This window comes from Pelodiscus sinensis, chromosome 3, assembly GCF_049634645.1.
Source record: "Pelodiscus sinensis isolate JC-2024 chromosome 3, ASM4963464v1, whole genome shotgun sequence".
Classification (NCBI taxonomy): domain Eukaryota; kingdom Metazoa; phylum Chordata; order Testudines; family Trionychidae; genus Pelodiscus; species Pelodiscus sinensis.
Window position 1 is genome coordinate 84,453,833 of NC_134713.1, and position 13,516 is coordinate 84,467,348.

The window sequence follows — 13,516 nt, forward strand, 5'->3', positions numbered from 1 at the left end:
AGAGCAGTTAAATAGAGTAGAAGCTAAATATAAACAGTGATATGGGCTAATCTGTTTTCATTAATGAGAGTATAAAATGTGATAATTAAACAAATAGGATAGAGTAGAACTGTAAATCAATTTTAAAGTGCTATTTGTAGACCAGGAAACAAAATTTTGTTTTTAAATGTGTTTTTAAGCTGGCAACTTCCATTTAAGAGGAAATTCAAAAGGCCCATTTTATATAAAGGTCTAAATTTTCTGTATGTTCTTCCATGCTCTCATGCAGATACACACTGATGGGGAGCAGTGAGGGCTAGGAAGTAAGGAGCTTTCCCTTGCACAGTCTAGTTAAGTGCTGGGCAGAATAGCAGCCCTTGTGCTCAAGGGATCTTAGAGACTGTTCTCGTTAATTCTCCAAGGAAGACAAGCATTCTATGGGGTAGTTATATTAGCAAGTAGTCGACTACTTGCGCCCCCCGCTTGCTGCCTCTATAAGAGGCAGTGGGAAGAGGGGGGAGGGAACAGGAGCTAGTTTCACCCAGCACCATTAAAAAGCTTAAAAGCTGGTTTCACCCAGCAATGTTTCCGTGGTGTCGCCTCTCTCCCCCCATCTCTATCAGCGGCAATGGGGAGGGGGAGAGGGAAGCCAACAGTGGGCCGAGGCTCCTTGTCCCAGCTGGGCTCCCTCATGGACAGGGGCTGCTCTGGCAGCAGCCTCTTGTTCACATCAAACAGGGCTGGCTGCTGCAAACAGGGGCTGCTGGACTCAGCACAGGTCCGGGATGCTGCGCTTCTGCATTTTAAATGTAGTAAGAGCCTGGTGGCTCTTACTACATTTAAAATACAAAGGTGCAGAGCAGGTGGCTACCTGAGCCAGCAGGAACTGGGAATGTTCAGTCCCAACTCCAGCCAGCTCCTAGAGCTATCCCCGCTGTGGCTCTACCCAGCAATCCTTATCAACTAATCATGTAGTCGATACAAATTGTATCAACTACACGATGAGTCAGGTAACTGCAATTCAATGTCCCTACTAAAGGGGACATCAGAGGGCTAAGAGTAGATGGAATGGTAGTTCCGCTTCCTCCCTATGTACTGACCAGTGCAGTTAGTGACCATTGTGGCATATGTTACTGCTTTTTAAGGCATGCATCAGTTTGCATTCTCCAGTGTGCATGGGGGAGTTCATTGTCTTTTCATTGTCCCCACTCAGAACTATAGTTAGAAGGCACAGTGTAGTCCATTCTGAGCTTTCCTGTTGAAAATTTTAAAAACACCTTGAGAGAGATTACATGTTCACTCAGAATTATCTAAACAACAATTCAGCTAAAAACTTGGAATAAGACAATACTTTGTACAGAACTTAAATTTATTCAGCCAATCAGGTTACCTTGAAGACTAATTTTATCTCTGATTGACGAGGATACTGTCTTGAAAATGTGAACACTAATAATTTTCTCTATTTAACCTATTTAAAACTGAAAGTGCCTTTGAGTACTGTCACTAAACTTCTCAACTGTTCTTATTAGCTCAACTGCAAATGGCAAAGGAAAAAACTTTAAGAGTCTTTATTAAAGGCAGTTTTGACAAAAAAAAAAGATTTCTGAAAAAACAAGCATGCAACCTTTTATATAGAGCTCTGTCATAGGTCCTTTTGGGTTACTTTTAAATCTAATATAAGAATATTAGGCTTGCTGTGGGCATTTTGTCCAAAATGACAAAATGCCTATCTCATTACAGCAGGGCAAAAGTCGAATTAAGATATGCAACTTCAGCTACGTCAATTGTGTAGCTGAAGTTGAAATAGCTTAATTCGGCGTTTGGGACTGTCTTCACAGGAGGAAGTAAAAGGAAGAGCACTCTTCCTTCGACTTACCTTATGCCTCATGAAATGAGGGTTACAGGAGTCGGAGTAAGAAGTCCTCCATCTTGACATTATTTTGAAATAATGGCTTGCTGTGTAGATGTGCATTTTGTTATTTTTGAAATAATGCTGCTGTGTAGATGTGCCCTTATTTTTATTTGGAAGCAATCTCTGTAGTTAACAGGGTTGGAGGCACTTCCTATTGTGAATGTAAAGGACAATGTTCTGTAAGACAGTCACTATAAAGATGTGTTTCCCTCCGTGAGAAAGTTTAAGAACCTCTGATGTCAAACTCCCTTGGAGTTTGCATACTGCCAGTTCTTTTTGGAGTTCAACTCCAGAATAACTAGTTAAATGCTTGGTAGATCTTGAGAAGGGTAGATCCTATTAGAATGACACAATTACACTGTTTTCTGGTCCTCAGTCCAATGGCTTATTTGTCTTATTTTTTCCAGTTGGGTATAATCTTCCTAGGATTATCTTTTTTTTCTTCCAACCTGACCAGTTGAATTGGTCAGTTAACTGTAGTAGTTAGACTGCATTCTTGCTTGCAGCAAGTTCTTGAGACTGAAAAGAAATATTGCTATTGTCCTCTATTCCCAGGACTGTTCTGATAAAGAAGGGATTATGAACTGTGATTCTGGCCTAACACGCTTCATCTTTTCTAGTTATATTTCAAATTTTCCCCACAAATAGCTGACTGCTTCTTTGAAAAGAAGGAATTTATGAAGAAAGTGTCCCAAAAACCTGTTGCTATGAAACATGATCTCATAAAAATATGCTAGTGGAGTAATACATGTGAATTCCCAATGGCAAGTGATAGTAAGGGATGAAAGGGATGCAAGGGATGAAAGAAAATAAATGATCTCTCCACTAAAAAATAAACACTGACAATTAAATCAGAGTTGCTGGATGATTAAAACTAAAGCCAATGATGAAAATGGTGAACACCAATTCAGAGTGAAATCCTGACTATTTTAAACCAACCACCCATATGCCTAAGAGACTGATGGACATCAGGGAACAATTTCCCCTTGGCACAGACCATGCCTGAGATGGGAGATGATATACCACTGCTACAGGTATACTGCAGATGCAGGTGCAGATATGGAACAGCCTAAGGAAGTGCTCTGGATAGTCTCATAAGTGAAAGCAGCTTCTGGTTGGAAGGGGCCATGCCAGTCACCATGCTAGCTGAGAATTCTAGGGGTGTACAGGTTGTCTATAGCTACCTTTATGCCCCCTTCTCCTGGGCTATACCCTTCTGTGCTGTCAGCAGAACAGGTCCTAGGGAGAGAGTTGAAGTAGCTTAGATTCCATTCCATATTGGCCAGTGATGAATATACCCACTACTCAGGGATTGTTTCTCTTTCACTTTCTACTCCATGCACTGATCTCCCTCCTCCCCACTGAAGCGTGCCAGGGATATTCCCCTTGTAAACACTGTCACTTTTCTTCTAACAGCATAGAAGAAACGTTAACATTCTTCCAGAGAGAGTCATAGAATCATAGAGCTGGAAGAGACCTCACAAGGTCATCAAGTCCAGCCCCCTGCCCAAGGCAGGACAAATCCCAACTAAATCAACCCGGCCAGGGCTTTGTCAAGCCGAGACTTAAACACCTCTAGGGATGGAGACTCCACTACTTCCCTAGGTAACCCATTCTACTGCTTCACTACCCTCCTAGTGAAATAGTTTTTCCTAATATCCAACCTGGACCTCTCCCACCACGGAGTTAGATAATTCTACAGTAGTATCTTCCCCCCTTTTCCTCCACACCTTGTGGAATATTCTCTGAGGTTCTGAGCTGGCGAAGGGATGGAGACTGTAGGCAGAGCAAATACATGGGCAGGTCAGGAGGTACATCTGTTATCCCTCCTCTGGGCCAGCAGAGATGCTCCAAAAGAAGATAAACAGCCTGGAGGTAAATTATTTTTTCACTAGGGATCCCAGGGGCAGGTACAGTCAAAGGGAATCCCTGGGTACATGGATCTAGAGTCAAGAATCTGGTACTGAGGAACTTAGCTTCTGTATGGCCCTGACTGGAGTGTACCCCTCTTTCATACTCTAACCCCCTGCCGCAGCCCTGAGCCCCCTCCTGCACCTATACCACTCGCCCCCGCCCAGCCCCATAGCCCACACTCCCAGCTGGAGCCCTCACCCCCTTTTCACAATCCAACCTCATGTCCCAGCCTGGTGAAAGTGAGTGAGGCTGGGGAGAGGAAGTGAGGGAGGATGGGAGGATGGAGTCAGTGTGAGCAAGGCCTCAGAGAAGGGGCAGGCTTCAATGATGGGGTGGGGAAAAAAATTAAAATCAACCCTCCCCAAAAAAATTTAAATCAAAATAAGGATCTTTGGGTTGCTAAAGTTTGAGAACCTCTGTCCTTGATGACACAATAGAAAGCAGCAAACAGACGCCTTGTTAATTTCATCAGTGTTTGTTCGCTGTGGGAGGAAATAGACCATACCTTTTTCTATATCTGAAAACCAAATCACACTCAACCAGCACATTTTATTTAAAATAATCCAGATGTAATTAGGATCAACCTGACCCCAAATAGCATATTGGCGCTATAAACTGGGGAAGAGAACCACATTAGATTTTATAATGCCTGTGTAAACTGATCATTTAAATGACTGTCTCTTTGTGTTATATGACTGTTTCAGTAGCTATTACTAGAGCCCTGCAAATCTACGGATATGTGCTTTATATCTGTGGATATCCACAGCTGTGGATTAGGAATGTGAAAGTTTAACCATGTACACAGTTAATTGATGAGCCTGGGCTCATCGATTAACCATCATGATTACATGCAGACTCCCGGTACACATGGGGATCTGGCTTAAAAGCTGGCTCCCCATGCGCACCAGCTACCAGGAAAGCTGCCTGACATCCTGCACCTCCTCTAATAAAAACCTTATAGTAGTTCTTTGTGTATACTGTGGAACTTACTATATATTGTAGTAGTGCAGAGTACTTATATATTGCCCCCCATACCCGGGGGGGGGAGGGGAGAGTAGACTTGGGGGCGTTTCCCACCAGCTCTTGCCTCTGTACGGTCTTTTGTGTTCCCAGTAATCATATTGCCAATACCAAACATTCAGAACTGGTGAGTCAGGTCCTGTGAGACTAGTTTAAAAATGAGAGTTTTAGAGATTATACTCCTGTTTTTTCCCTCATCAACTTTGGTTTCCCCCTTTTTTTTTCCTTCCATAAGAATTTTTTTCCCTGGTGTGTGTTTTTTTTTGGGGGGGGGTCAGTATTTTTGGGTAAAGCATCTGGCAACCCTATCTGCTTGCAGTGGACCCCGTGGGACTAGAGCAGCTCTCTGACTGTAGCAGGCAGGAAGCTGCACCAGCCCCTACTGGTTAGCTGGTGAGGGTTACTGGTTAACCATTCACATCCATAATGCTCAGTACAAACATATGCACTCGGGATCATCCTGGATAGCCTGCTTTTTTTGTACCACCAGAGGTAGCAGCCCTAAGTGCAGTAAAAAGTGTGTCAATGGGAAATAATTATTTAAAAAATGTATATTTCATTGTTTAAAAATAAATTTTTATTACAGTCATAAATTGCAAGTCGTCTTCATACTGTGTGCTCTGTAATCATGCATATTGTGACATCACTTACTTTTCAATCTCACACCTTATAATGCATTGAGGCATGCATTATTTCTTTCCTTCTCATGTCACAGTGATTGCTTACAGAATTCAGAACCAGCAAACAAGTGCCAGTACAAAGCAAATTAAAAAAAGAAACATGACAACAGTTTTTAAACTAGTATAATTTGTAATGCTTAAAATGTACTCAGAACTCTATTAAATATGTACGATTTTTATCTGGATGAATTCATTGGAGTTCTAGGACTAGTCTACAGAGACTGTAGTTTTTATTTGTTTTGGTGCCTCAACCCCCAAATACCAGTGGTTTTCAACATTAGATTCTAATAATGAGCTTATCTGCATCTTCTGTGCTTGACAAATGCAGTTTCATACATACCGACAAGTAACCACTCCACTTTGTAGGTGAATTATTAGAAGTTATGTTTCAAAATTTGACCTGTAGGTTTGTTGGTAATTGACTTGATTACTAGGTCATTGCTGACCTGATATTTTGTGATGAAGGGAGTAGCACTTCAAAATTCTGTCCTATCCAGCAGCTCCCAGTTTCTTCCTTGCAGGCTTCTTTACTGGCCTGACCTCCTAAACCTAGTCCTCTCACAAACTAGGTTGTCCCAAGTATTCTAGCCAGTGCTTATGTTTCCTTTGTCCAGCTCATCATCCCCTACAATGTGGGGAAGGAAGGGTTTGCATAGGGAATTTTTTCTTCTTCCCAGGCCCAATGCAGGGGATGGTGCAAAAGCAAATTACTTTCTGCCTTCTTCCACAGTCTATCTCATGGGATATAAGTACTAAAATATTTTCTCTGATCTAGGTAGAGTTTCAGGATTAGAGGGGAAAAGGGTTTTTTTTTCTTCCAAGGGGCCAACATCATGGCTCTGTGACTGAGCATCCATCCCCTTCCCTCTTTTCCATTGCTGCCCTCTTTATAGGGTTCAGTACAATTACCAGGATGGGCAGGAAGAAACTGATGGTGAATTGATGGCCAAATGGATGATATCTGCCTGACCTTCTAAAATCTCACTGCTTCTTGCTGCCTTTACTCCCATTCACTAGGACACTCAGACATTACTGCCCAGGTGCCCTGGCAGCAGGAAACTTGCACAAAAGCAAGGGAGAGAGAATCTGGGCACTGTTGTAGGGTAGATAGAAAACTGGCTAGATTGTCGGGCTCAATGGGCAGTGATCAACAGCTCGATGTCTGATTGTTGGTTGGTATCAAGCAGAGAGCCCCAAGGCTCGATTCTGGATCTGGTTTTGTTCCAGATCTTTATTAATGACCTGGATGAGGGGATGGATTGCACCCTCAGCAAGTTTGTGAATGACACTAAGCTAAGGGGAGAGGTAGATACATTGGAGGGCAGGGATAGGGTCTAGAGTTGGGACGTTAAATATTAGTTAATTGAATAATCAAGTACAGGCAGTCCCCGACTTACGCGGATCCGACTACCTGCGAGCTCCGGGCGAGAAAGCCCCGTTCGTAAGCTGCTCCGGTGCCCCTGGTCTGCTGGAGACCGTCTCCAGCAGACCAGGGGCACCGGGCGGGTTCCCGCGCTTCTGAGGCTTTGCCAGAGGAAAAACCTCAGAAGCGCGGGAACCCGCCGCTGCTGCCGCTTCAGTCGCGGTGCCTGTGGTCTGCTGGGGACGGTCCCCAGCAGACCACAGGCACGGGGACTGAAGCGGCAGCAGCTGCGGTTCCCCGCGCGTCTGAGACTTTGCTTTGGCAAAGCCTCAGAAGCGGGGGAACCCGCCCGCTGCTGCCGCTTCAGTCGCGGTGCCTGTGGTCTGCTGGGGACCGTCCCCAGCAGACCACAGGCACCGGGACTGAAGCCGCAGCCGTGGGGGGTCCCGCGCCTCTGAGGCTTTGCCACAGCAAAGCCTCAGAGGCGCGGCACCCCGCTGCCGCTGCGGCTCTGCTCCCGTATCCCTGGTCTGCTGGGGGGGGGGGGCGGCTAGTGTGCCCCCCCCCAGCAGACCAGGCTTTTGTTCTGGACCCTGGAGCAGAGCAGCTGGGACGCTGCCGATTGGTCCTGCAGCGCCCTCTGGGCACTACTGGACCAACCCGGCAGCACCCCAGCTGCTCTGCCCCAGGTCCTGATTCAGCCGCTGCTGGTCAGTTTCAGCAGTGGCTGAATCAGGACGCCTGGGTCAGAGCAGCTGGGGTGCTGCTGGGTTGGTCCTGTAGCGCCGAGGAGCGGTGCTACTGGAGCAACCCAGCAGCACCCCAGCTGCTCTGCCCCAGGCGTCCCCAAGTCAGCCGCTGCTGAAACTGACCAGCGCTGACTACAGGAAGCCCGAGGCAGAGTTGCTCTGCCCCAGGTTTCCTGGAATCAGCTGCTGATCAGTTTCAGCAGCAGCTGACTTGGGGAAGCTTGGGGTTCTTAAGTTGAATCTGTATGTAAGTCAGAACTGGCGGTCAGTTTCAGCAGCGGCTGAATCTAGACACCAGTTCCGACTTACATACAGATTCAACTTAAGAACAAACCTACAGTCCCTATCTTGTACGTAACCCGGGGACTGCCTGTAACCTCATTAATTCGTATTGGTTAGTCGACTATTCTGTAGCTCCTTGGGGTGGGGCTGGTAGCCAGTGTGCTTTGGCCTCACTCTTGAGGAGCCCCTTGCTAGTCCGCACTGCTGCCTCTGCCTTGGTGTGCTAGGTGGGAGCTGGTCTGTGAGGGGATCCAGTTTAAAAAACATCTCCCCTCGCAGACCAGCTGCCTGTCACCCTGTGCTGCTGCCTTTGATAAAGAGACAGCAGCATGGGGTGGCAGCAGCCCCTGTTTTGGGGGGCATCTGAGCTCCTGGACTGCCCATCCAGCTCCTACTACACTTTTAATGCAGAGCTGCAGCAGGGGGTACATCCCGGACCCATTACAAGCCAGAACTGTGATTTAGGCTGCTGGCCAGCCTGCTGACAAATGTACTAGGGGGAGGGGGAAGGGAAGTGCTTGTAGTCTATAGCATTAACCTATAAGCTTTTGCTTATTGGTTAATCAACTACTCCATTTAGTGTGTCCACACTGCAAAAGCACATCAAGAAAGTGATCGCTTTTGTGAAAGAGAGCATCCAGACTGCTTGGATGCTCTCTCGAAAGTAAGCTCTGAATGCTATGCCAGAATGGCCACCAGGGCACCTGTGCTTTTTCTTCTTTCCTCTTTTTGCGGAAAACCCTCCTCTTCCCCGTCCCCACACACCTTTTTGCGAAAGCGCTCTTTCGCAAAAAGGCGTTCTTCCTCGTAGAATGAGAAATAACTACTCCAGAAAAACTCCTCTGTTCTTTCGATATTTTTGTACAAAAACACACTTGACGTATGGACGCTCTGCAAGTTTTTTAAAAAAAAGGCCGTTTTTCCGAAAAAACTCTGTTGTTTAGACAGCCTCATAGTCTGGCCAGCAGTTACAAGTAGGGTTGTAAAATAGCCTTTAAAATGTTAACTGGTTAACTGGCTGTTGGGCGTCACTGCCTAGGAGCTATGATATTGACTCTGGCCACTAATCCACATTCCCCTGTATCAGAGGACTGCTATATGAACCTTAGTCATGAGACCATATTGCCCTGCCACCGAAGCGGGTATCTTGACTTTGACCATTAGGCCACATCACTCTATATGTAAGGATGAAACAACGGGGAAGTAATTATTCTGCCCCACCCCACAGAACAATGGGGTGCACCCTGTGCTGTCATACGGCCGTTATTCCAAATTAACAATGCGAGCATCTACACAGCAATTCTGTTATTTCGAAATAAATTCAAAATAACGGACAGCTTATTCCGACTTCTGTAAACCTCATTCCACAAGGAATAACACCTATTCCAAAACAGCTATTTCGGAATAGCAGTAGTGTGGATGCTCCACTGCTGCTATTTCAAAATAGCTCCTCCTCAGGACCATTCAAACTAATTACTCACCAGTGCCTCGTGGGGCTCTAAATCAAGGTAGCACATTAAGGAAGCCTACCTCAGACTAACTTTGAGACTTCCCTTTAGTGTAGACATGCTATTTCGAAATGAGCTATTTCAGAGTATTTCTTCCAGAATAGCTTATTTTGAAATAAGCATGCAGTGTAAACGTACCCCAACAGCCTTTCCCACTGAGTCCCTGTAAGACCCCAGCATCATTACTATCTAGTGATGGCTTCTGATGCTTAACTCCTTTGTGTTATGATTTGCTTTGCCAATCTTATCCCATTTCAGTGCACTGTCTTTACAAAAGCTCAGAAGTCCTGATTCAACAATAACTACCTGCAAGTTGTATTGGAAACATGGAGAGTTTTTCAAGGCTTCTTTAGGCTTGCACCATCTGACAGATTATAAAATAATTTGTTTTGAAGAATTTAGGGCCTGTTTTTCAGATAGTAAATCAGCATAATCCTTGGTACTTCAGTAGAGCTACACTGATTTACACCAGTTGAGAACCTGGACCTTAGTGTTTCATAATTAATCATCAGCAGAATCCCAAAAGGTTGAGTGATGACTTCATAGCTCTGCTTCTCTGAGGCACAATTGTTGATGATGCTGATTGCATTGTTTTAAAAATACTCTTGCACACAGAACAGCTAAAAGACTGTGGTCCTCAAAGAATGTGAATTTGTTAGCAAAATATGTATGTAAATGAAATCTACCTAATAAAATGTGAATGCCCCTAAAATATGTAGGAATAAATGAAGGTATAAAGCTGAGGTCAGAAGCCACAAGAAGGAAGACAGAGAATGATTCTTGAATATGAGACTATCATTCTATCAAATATTTAATTGGAACATTGGCTTTCTTTAAAAAAATGTTCGGTTACCTATTGAGTTCTTATCTGTGACCTTACACCCTTGAAGCAAATCCTTCTCCAAACATAGGGCCCAGGTAATTGGATTCTTTATTTAGGTCTTTGTAAGGTTAGTGGGGAAAAGAATCCTCCCTACAGTAGGTCCAAGGGCTCCTACACAAAAGATAGTGGCTAGGAGATGCATGCAAAAACAGGTCTCTTCACATCACCCACTCTTCATCCCAGACCTATGCACCACCATGCACAAGAGCACACAAGGAGCCACAACTGATCTGTGTTCTTCATCAGATCCACATATTGCAGAGTTTCCAACTCTCAGAATGTTACAAGCTTTGTGATATTTGGTATTTTCTAGAGCTGTCAATGAATCACAGTGAATCATGGAAAACAAATTAACCAGATTTTAAAAACTCGAAATGAATCATAGTTTTAATTGCACCATTAAACAATAATAAATACCAATTTAAATTTGTTATAACTATTTTTGGATTTTTTCTATATTTCCAAATATATTGATTTCAGTTATAACACAGAATATAAAGAATACAGTGCTCACTTTATATTATTTTATTACAAATATTTGCATTGTAAAGAAAGACAGTATTTTTCAATTCACCTCATACAAGCACTGTAATGCAATCTCTTTATCGTGGAAATGCAATTTACAAATGTAGAAAATTATTTCAAGAACAAAATCATCCAAAATATTTATACTAGTTGTCTGCTAATGCCAGAAATCAGGATTTCCAGATGCCTTCAGCTGCTGTTTGGGGCACCTGAGCCATGAGAAATCACAAATGTGACATATCTGAAAGCGTTACATTCTAAAAATGTGGTCAGTAACATTATTTGCCTCTTCTGTTGACAAATTGCCTCCTCACTTTCCACATGGGCAAAATACTGTAGTGCACATTTTGGACTGGAAGATACTCAGTCATTATCTCAAGCTAAGAGCAGGTGCACATTATCTGAGCAGCAGTGTCTCATTAGTTTTCACTCTCTGCTATCAAAATCACTCATGTGACTAAATATCAGTTCTGTATGCCAGCCAGAAGTTGACCATCTGTGGGTTAGCAGATCACAAGCCTTTCATGAGCATAATACTGACCAAGCCCAGTTTTTCACTGAGTTACTTCCCCCCCCTGCTCTATTCCACAGCAACAAAGCAAAACCAACACTCTGAACATCTATTGCATATTCAGAAGAGGCCACTAACTCCTGGCAATCCTCTGAGTGATTGCTTTGTGTTGGCTGCACATGTGCATTGGATGAAGAACAGAAACCATGTGCACACAGCGGGGAAGTGAATGATGTTATATGATCTCTGCCAATGGATGCTTTTCTACCAGAGCCCATAAAAAGTGCTGTCACCATAGGAGAGTAGTAACTGCAGACACCATAAGAGACACCATAGCAGACACCATAGGAACGTAATAACTGCAGAAGACCTCTTTCCCACCATAGGGTGCTGCAAAGTCTGAATGCCAATCAGATCCCCACCTGGCTTTGCAGGGAAAATATTCTTTTGAATAGTATGCATCTAGCTGATTAAGGCTATTGTACTTGGCCTGGCTAAACTTTCTTTCTGGCTCAATCAGAGGAGACGTGTTCAGTTGGAACTTTGTACCCTTACAGAATAACCCCAAAGAAATCAGCAGCATTCCCAATTAAATTTGGTAGGCCACACGAGACTTCAACTCTGTTATTGCCGTTCAGTGTTCCAGTTTGCGTTTTGTCCATAAGCAGAAGGCGATTGTGATGGAAAGGAAAAGATTAAGGGAAATTCTGAAGTAGAATCTTCTCGTGCTTGTTCTCTAATGCTCTATATTTCTAATACCGTCTCTAATTCCAAACAGTTTTGTCTGATTGCATGATAACAGCATTGATGATAAGATTTCATTGACTTGGCAGAATGCAGATGTAGAGAAGAGTGGTGCTTTGTCAGTGGAAAGCATGCAAAAGCTGGCAGTCAGGGCTTGCTAAATTATTCAACAAACAGCAGTTTATTTTTAATACAGGTGAAAGAAACTTTATGTTACACAAACAACATACCCTCCAGCAGGGGTGGGGAACCTTTTTCGGGTCGGGGCCACTGACCCACAGAAAAATCAGTTGGGGGCTGCACACATGTGAGGAGCAAAAAACCCAAAGAAACACTTATTGACGTGGCCCTCAACTGAGAAGGAGAAAGACACTCCCTACATTCCCCTCACACACCAGAGCTGGGGAGCAGGGGCAGGGTAGTAGGTTTTGTGTGCTCCAGCCCCCTGGGGAGGTGACGGGGGGGAAGGGGGATAGAGCACCAGCGTTAGCTCCCCAGTGCTAGGAGGGAACCCTGAGCCTGGGGAGTAAGATCTAGGCAAGCTAGGGGCTGCATCCGGCCCCAGACCTTAGATTCCCCATCCCTGTCCCACAGAGTAATTACGCGAGTCATGAAAACAGTCTCCAGGTCTGTTTGTTTGTCTGGAATGACAGATAGGGGAGAACAGGTCATTTTGTGTTGAAAAATCCTTCTGCAGTTTGATTATACTGCCTCATGCTTTCATTATCATCACGTGAGCAGAAAGAAGCTTGTCATTTACCATAAAGCGGATTTGATTTTATTAGAGTAACCTTGTAGGACCTACAGTGATAGCTGAAAGACTGGATCAGTATATGTGTAAATGTATCTAAGAAGCAACACGAGCTCAAGAGGAGCATTGGCAGTTGTAGAAATATTGCACAAATTCTGATCTGACTTTCACCAGTTAATTCCATTAACTTTAGAGGAGTTACTCTCTGTTTACTTTTCCCCAGCACTGCCTTTCAGGACCTTACCATAGTGAGTGAGTCTGAAGAGCCACTGATGGATATAGTAGAATCAGCATGGATGCTTACAAGAGCTGTGAAACAGGGCTATTTGTTCTAAATATACTGGTGACAGACGGTATCCCTGTGTCCAAAGCCTAAACACCGTTGTGAGAAGAACCTTTGTACAAAGTATGCCTTGTGAGAGGTCATTTGAAAACTCATAATTTGCTGGTTGATATTGTCCTGATAAAATATGTATGGCAACATTATATGTGAAGTTGTTATAAGTATCCACTCTATGGGTATGTCTACACTACAAAGTTAGTTCGAACTAACGGATGTTAGTTCGAACTAACTTTCATAGGCGCTACACTAGCGCGCCGTTAGTTCGAATTTAAATCGAACTAGCGGAGCGCTTAGTTCGAACTAGGAAAAACTCATTTTACGAGGATTAAACCTAGTTCGAACTAGCTCATCG

At 44.0% G+C, this 13,516-nt stretch overlaps 1 protein-coding gene across 2 annotated transcripts in view; it reads left to right on the plus strand.

Moving 5' to 3' along the window:
- Positions 1 to 13,516, plus strand: part of SLC35F1 (solute carrier family 35 member F1) — a 363,009-nt gene that overhangs the window by 244,947 nt on the left and 104,546 nt on the right. The window lies entirely within an intron of this gene.